The sequence below is a fragment of the Podarcis tiliguerta genome (assembly GCF_965153285.1).
Source record: "Podarcis tiliguerta genome assembly, chromosome: W".
Classification (NCBI taxonomy): Eukaryota; Metazoa; Chordata; class Lepidosauria; order Squamata; family Lacertidae; genus Podarcis; species Podarcis tiliguerta.
The window spans coordinates 11,331,609-11,338,508 of NC_139552.1; positions in this window are offsets into that span (position 1 = coordinate 11,331,609).

Consider the following 6,900-nt stretch of genomic DNA (forward strand, 5'->3'; position numbering starts at 1 on the left):
ATTGGAGCCTCAGCTTCACGATCTGTCCTTCCAGTGAGCACTCAGGGCTGATTTCCTTAAGAATGGATGCGTTTGATCTTCTTGCAGTCCATGGGACTCTCAAGAGTCTTCTCCAGCACCATAATTCAAAAGCGTCAATTCTTCGGCGATCAGCCTTCTTTATGGTCCAGCTCTCACTTCCATACATCACTACTGGGAAAACCATAGCTTTTACTATACGGACCTTTGTTGGCAAGGTGATGTCTCTACTTTTTAAAATGCTGTCTAGGTTTGTCATTGCTTTTCTCCCAAGAAGCAGGCGTCTTTTAATTTCGTGACTGCTGTCACCATCTGCAGTGATCATGGAGCCCAAGAAAGTAAAATCTCTCACTGCCTCCATTTCTTCCCCTTCTATTTGCCAGGAAGTGATGGGACCAGTGGCCATGATCTTCGTTTTTTTGATGTTGAGCTTCAGACCATATTTTGCGCTCTCCTCTTTCACCCTCATTAAAATATTGTTTAATTCCTCCTCACTTTCTGCCATCAAGGTTGTGTCATCTGCATATCTGAGGTTGTTGATATTTCTTCCGGCAATCTTAATTCATTCAGCTTGGGATTCATTCAGCCCAGCTTACATTCCAGGTTCCTATGCAATATTTTTCTTTACAGCATTGGACTTTCCTTTCGCTTCCAGGCATATCTGCAATTGAGCGTCCTTTCGGCTTTGGCCCAGCCACTTCATCAGCTCTGAATCTACTTGTACTTGTCCTCCGCTCTTCCTCAGTAGCATGTTGGACGCCTTCCGACCTGAGGTGCTCATCTTCCAGCGTCATAACTTTTATATCCCTGTTGTCTTTGTCCATGGAGTTTTCTTGGCAGGGATACTGGAGTGGCTTGCCGGTTCCTGCTCCAGGTGGATTACATTTGGTCAAAACTCTCCACTATGACCTGTCCATCTTGGGTGGCCCTGCACGGCATAGCTCATAGCTACTCTGAGTTATTCAAGGCCCTTCGAAACGGCAAGGCAGTGATCCATGAAGGAGTTTTAAACATATCAAAGTTTTAAACTTAACAAAGCCAAAACAAAAATGTTAGTTAAAGATATGGACAGAGAGAAGATAGAACAGTTGCAGCACAAGACAGGAATAATGATTGTCAAAAAGACGAAATATCTGGGAATTTGGATAACGGCAAAAAATATTAATTTATTTAAACATAATTACATACCTGTATGGAATAAGGTGAAGAGAGACTTAGAAGTGTGGAGAAGGATGAAACTATCTTTCTGGGGAAGAATATCTGCTGTAAAGAAGAATGTGCTACCTAAAATGCTATTTTTATTTCAAACAATCCCAGTGATCCCCTTCATGGATCACTGCCTTGCCGTGGCGAAGGAGCTTGAAGAACTCAGAGAAGCTATGAACTATGCCGAGCAGGGCACCCAAGATGAACAGGTCATAGTGGAGAGTTTTGACCAAACGTGATCCACCTGGAGCAGGAACCGGCAAGCCACTCCAGTATCCTTGCCAAGAAAGCAAAGTGGCTGTCCAATGAGGCCTTACAAATAGCCCGAGAGAGAAGGCAAGCAAAATGCGAGGGAGATAGTGAAAGATACAGGAAATTGAATGCAGATTTCCAAAAAAAAGCAAGGAGAGACAAGAAGGCCTTCTTAAACGAGCAATGCAAAGAAATAGAGGAAAACAATAGAATGGGAAAAACCAGAGATCTGTTCAAGAAAATTGGAAATATGAAAGGAACATTTTGTACAAAGATTACCATAATAAACAACAAAAGTGGTAAGGACCTAACAGAAGCAGAAGACATCAAGAAGAGGTGTCAAGAATACACGGAGGAATTGTACCAGAAAGATATGGATGTCTTGTACACCCCAGGCAGTGTGGTTGCTGACCTTGAGCCAGACATCCTGGAGAGTGAAGTCAAATGGGCCTTAGAAAGCACTGCTAATAACAAGGCCAGTGGAAGTGATGACATTCCAGCTGAACTATTTAAAATTTTAAAAGATGATGCTGTTAAGGTGCTACACTCAATATGCCAGCAAGTTTGGAAAACTCAGCAGTGGCCAGAGGATTGGAGAAGATCAGTCAACATCCCAATCCCAAAGAAGGGCAGTGCCAAAGAATGCTCCAACTACCTCACTATTGCACTCATTTCACATGCTAGCAAGGTTATGCTTAAAATTCTACAAGGCAGGCTTAAGTAGTATGTGCACCAAGAAGTCCCAGAAGTGCAAGCTGGATTTAGAAGGGGCAGAGGAACCAGAGACCAAATTGCAAACATGCGCTGGATTATGGAGAAAGCTAGATAGTTCCAGAAAAACATCTACTTCTGCTTCATTGACTATGCAAAAGCCTTTGACTGTGTCGACCACAGCAAACTATGGCAAGTTCCTAAAGAAATGGGAGTGCCTGGTCACCTCATCTGTCTCCTGAGAAATCTCTATGTGGGACAAGAAGCTACAGTTAGAACTGGATATGGAACAACTGGTTCAAAATTGGGAAAGGAGTACGACAAGGCTGTTTATTGTCTCCCTGTTTATTTAACTTACCATATATGCAGAATTCATCATGCGAAAGGCTGGGCTGAATGAATCCCAAGCTGAATGAATTAAGATTGCCGGAAGAAATATCAACAACCTCAGATATGCAGATGACACAACCTTGATGGCAGAAAGTGAGGAGGAATTAAACAATATTTTAATGAGGGTGAAAGAGGAGAGCGCAAAATATGGTCTGAAGCTCAACATCAAAAAAACGAAGATCATGGCCACTGGGCCCATCACTTCCTGGCAAATAGAAGGGGAAGAAGTGGAGGCAGTGAGAGATTTTACTTTCTTGGGCTCCATGATCACTGCAGATGGTGACAGCAGTCACGAAATTAAAAGACGCCTGCTTCTTGGGAGAAAAGCAATGAGAAACCTAGACAGCATCTTAAAAAGCAGAGGCATCACCTTGCCGACAAGGTCCATACAGTTAAAGCTATGGTTTTCCCAGTAGTGATGTATGGAAGTGAAAGCTGGACCATAAAGAAGGCTGATCACCAAAGAATGGATGCTTTTGAATTATGGTGCTGGAGGAGACTCTTGAGAGTCCCATGGACTGCAAGAAGATCAAATCTATCAATTCTTAAGTAAATTAGCCCTGAGTGCTCACTGGAAGGACAGATCGTGAAGCTGAGGCTCCAATACTTTGGCCACCTCATGAGAAGAGAAGACTCCCTGGAAAAGACCCTGATGCTGGGAAAGATTGAGGGCACAAGGAGAAGGGGACAACAGAGGACGAGATGGTTGGACAGCGTTTTCAAAGTGTCATCGAACATGCGTTTGACCAAGCTGCGGGAGGCAGTGGAAGACAGGAGTGCCTGGCGTGCTCTGGTCCATGGGGTCACGAAGAGTCGGACACGACTAAATGTCTAAACAACAACAAACAACAACAACGAAGTTTTAAACCAGCTAATTGCCCAAATTCTTCCATCCTTTCCAGCGCTTCAGATGCACTGGATAAGGTTTCCTCTAGTGTTAAGACTAAGTCCTCAGCAAAGGCTTTTAACTTATATTCTTTAGAACCAACTCCAATTCCTTTGACACTTTCTGTTGATTTTAATTTTTTCATCAGGACCTTGTCCTGCCAAATGCAAGATGGTTCTTTTAAAATTAGATTCAGAAGCAATTACAAATGCAAGTGGGTGAGAAGGTTAAAGATTTATTCTGAGCAGCAAGCAAAATATACATTACCAAGCAGCACTTCGATCTGCCACTGAGAAGCCCAGGAGAAGTGGCGAAGCGAACCCCCAGATAGTCTTGATGCATAGCACTGTGGCCACAATCGATGCGGAGCTTCTGCCTGACATGCCCCCAAACCAGATATTTTATAAACCTGTGTCCTATACAGGCTCAACCAGAGCTTTTCTACATCAGAAGACAAAAATGCCAGGCTATACATCAAAGGCTTTGCTGACCAGTGTCATCAACACACCAAGGACCTTTTCACAAGGGATATTGAAAGTAATAAAATACAAATAGGAGAATTAGGAAGAGACCAGAGACGGAAGGGTTGACCATGTCAGATCATTATCTCCTCGAGATTACAATATTCTTCCACAATATCCCATACACTCCACCCCTTGATCTACATGGTCTCACTACTTCCAGGTCTTTTTAATAATTTGGTCCTCCTTCCCACTCTGAGTAATAAAAAAACCCTACACACAAATATAAGCAAAAACACAATACCAAATACTTTGAGCCATTCCCAATTTAAATCATGTTCCAATCTCAGTAGAGTACCTATTTGCAATAAGGTACATCTGGTCATTAATATATGCTGCTCTTGTCTAGTTATGTCTGCATCTTGATGAAGCACATCAGCTTCCTGCAATATTTGTTTTTCAGTAATTTGATTCATAATACTAATATGATTGCCTAAAAATGCCAATTTGTTATCCAAAGCTTCTAAATCCATAGCATTGATAGCTCCAGCTCCTGCCCCTATTCCTCCCAAGAGGGTCTCAGTGAAGGACTTTGTGTGGCGTGTGTGTATCCATTAATTGTACATGGAAACAGCCCAGGGGACACATTGGGGTTCACTGAGTGAGATACTGTAAGCAGCCGTGTTTATTGTAACGTGACAAACACGCCTCTGTGAAGCCTCCATCACTGAATGTGGCTGGTCTCTTAGCAAAATAATAGTCAAAGGAGGTGCATATAATGGGCGGTGAGCCCTCATCAGATTAATATAAAATAAACTGTATAGTGCCTGGCGTGCTCTGGTCCATGGGGTCACGAAGAGTCGGACACGACTGAACGACTAAACAACAACAACATCATTGTCTATATGCTGACCCTTCAGTTGTCCCTCAGGAGACTGATTCCATTCCGTGATAGCGTGTCTCATGATATTTGATATCCACCTTTGATTAGACAAATATTGGAAAGTAACATTCCATGCTTCAGACCAGTTTAGCATAAAATTCTGCTGATGCCAGGGAATAGAGAAATACAGTCTTTTCCCAGACAGGATCCATTCCCCCACCCCCGTTATATTCATACAATTGCCCTGCACACTTCCCATCAGACTTGGGAGCCACTGTTTTTGAGACAGAACTGGCTGTTCACACAGATACAAAGTTGTTGTGTTGTGTTCGTCGACAGCTGGTTGGCAGGGCGCCCATAACGTCATCAGCAGCAACATTGACATCAGCATCCACTGGTCCATGTTTCCCCCCTTCTTAGGCTGACATGAAACAGAACAAATAAGAGATATCAAATACAAGCGCAATACCATAGTTCAGTTTTCTCTTCTCTGTATTTTGGCTGCACCTAAACAGACTGGAGAGTCTGTGTTAGCTATTAATCACCCAGTACCTGGTTCTCTGCTCACCACCTCACCAGGCCTGTCAGGATGATGATGATAATTTATTATTTATACCCCGCCCATATGGCTGGGCTTCCCCAGCCACTCTGGGCGGCTTCCAACAAAATATTAAAATACAGTAATGCATCAAACATTAAAAACTTCCCTAAACAGGGCTGCCTTCAGATGTCTTCTAAAAGTTTGGTAGTTGTTGTTCTCTTTGACATCTGGTGGGAGGGCGTTCCATAAAGCGGGCGCCACTACCAAGAATGCCTTCTGCCTGGTTCCCTGTAACTTTGCTTCTTGCAGTGAGGGAACCGCCAGAAGGCCCTCGGCTCTGGACCTCAGTGTCCGGGCAGAATGATGGGGGTGGAGACGCTCCTTTAGATATACTGGACTGAGGCCATTTAGGGCTTTAAAGGTCAGCACCAACACTTTGAACTGTGCTCGGAAACATACTGGGAGCCAATGTAGGTCTTTCAAAACCAGTGTTATGTGCTCTCAGCGGCCGCTCCCAGTCACCAGTCTAGCTGCCACATTTTGGATTAGTTGTAGTTTTGGGGTCACCTTCAAAGGTAGCGCCACATAGAGTGCATTGCAGTAGTCCAAGCAGGAGACAACCAGAGCATGCACTACTCTGGTAAGGCAGTCTGCGGGCAGATAGGGTCTCAGCCTGCGTACCAGATGGAGCTGATAAACAGCTGCCCTGGACACAGAATTGACCTGTGCCTCCATGGACAGCTGCGAGTCCAAAATGACTCCCAGGCTGCACACCTGGTCCTTCAGGGGCACAGTTACCCCACTGAGGACCAGGGAGTCCTCCACACTTGCCTGCATCCTGTCCCCCCAAAACAGTACTTCTGTCTTGTCAGGATTCAACCTCAATCTGTTAGCCGCCATCCATCCTCCAACCGCCTCCAGACACTTTTGTCCAGGAATTAACTCACAATCTGAGGACACAAAACCTTTGTCGCCTCTGGTTGTATGCTTACCAGGACCTGCCCTCTCTTGGATGACAGGTATACACAGTTTCTCACAGATCAGCTGGGCTATGCAGTGGCCAGCTAGAAGCATAACATTTTCTGTACTGGTGTTATGCAGTAGCACCTTTACTTCACCCTGGAAATCAGCATCTGTGGCCCCTCCTAACACCTGAATACCTTTCATGGCTAGGCTGGATCTTGAGGAACTGCAACTCCCACACCCAGAGATATTGCCACCCGCCCTCCAGCAGGCAGCAACACCCCCTCTGGTGCTAGGAGGTCAGCTCCTGCACTTTTTGGTGTTTCTTGGAGGGGTATTTTACCATATGGCTGAGCTTTCCATACCTTAAAGTTTATGGGTTCAAGTGCTTTTATTTCTGTCATACGTTGCAAAGGTGTTTGGCCTGCAGCAGGAGCCACACATTGCCACCTTCCCAATTGAAGCACATAGTCTCTCTGCCACACTTGCCAGGGTCCTGCTGCTCTGTGCAATTGCCCCATGGGAGTCTTAGGGGCAAATGCTTGGGCTGCAAGTACAATTTACAATTGGTAGCAGCTGTGGCTGCTGC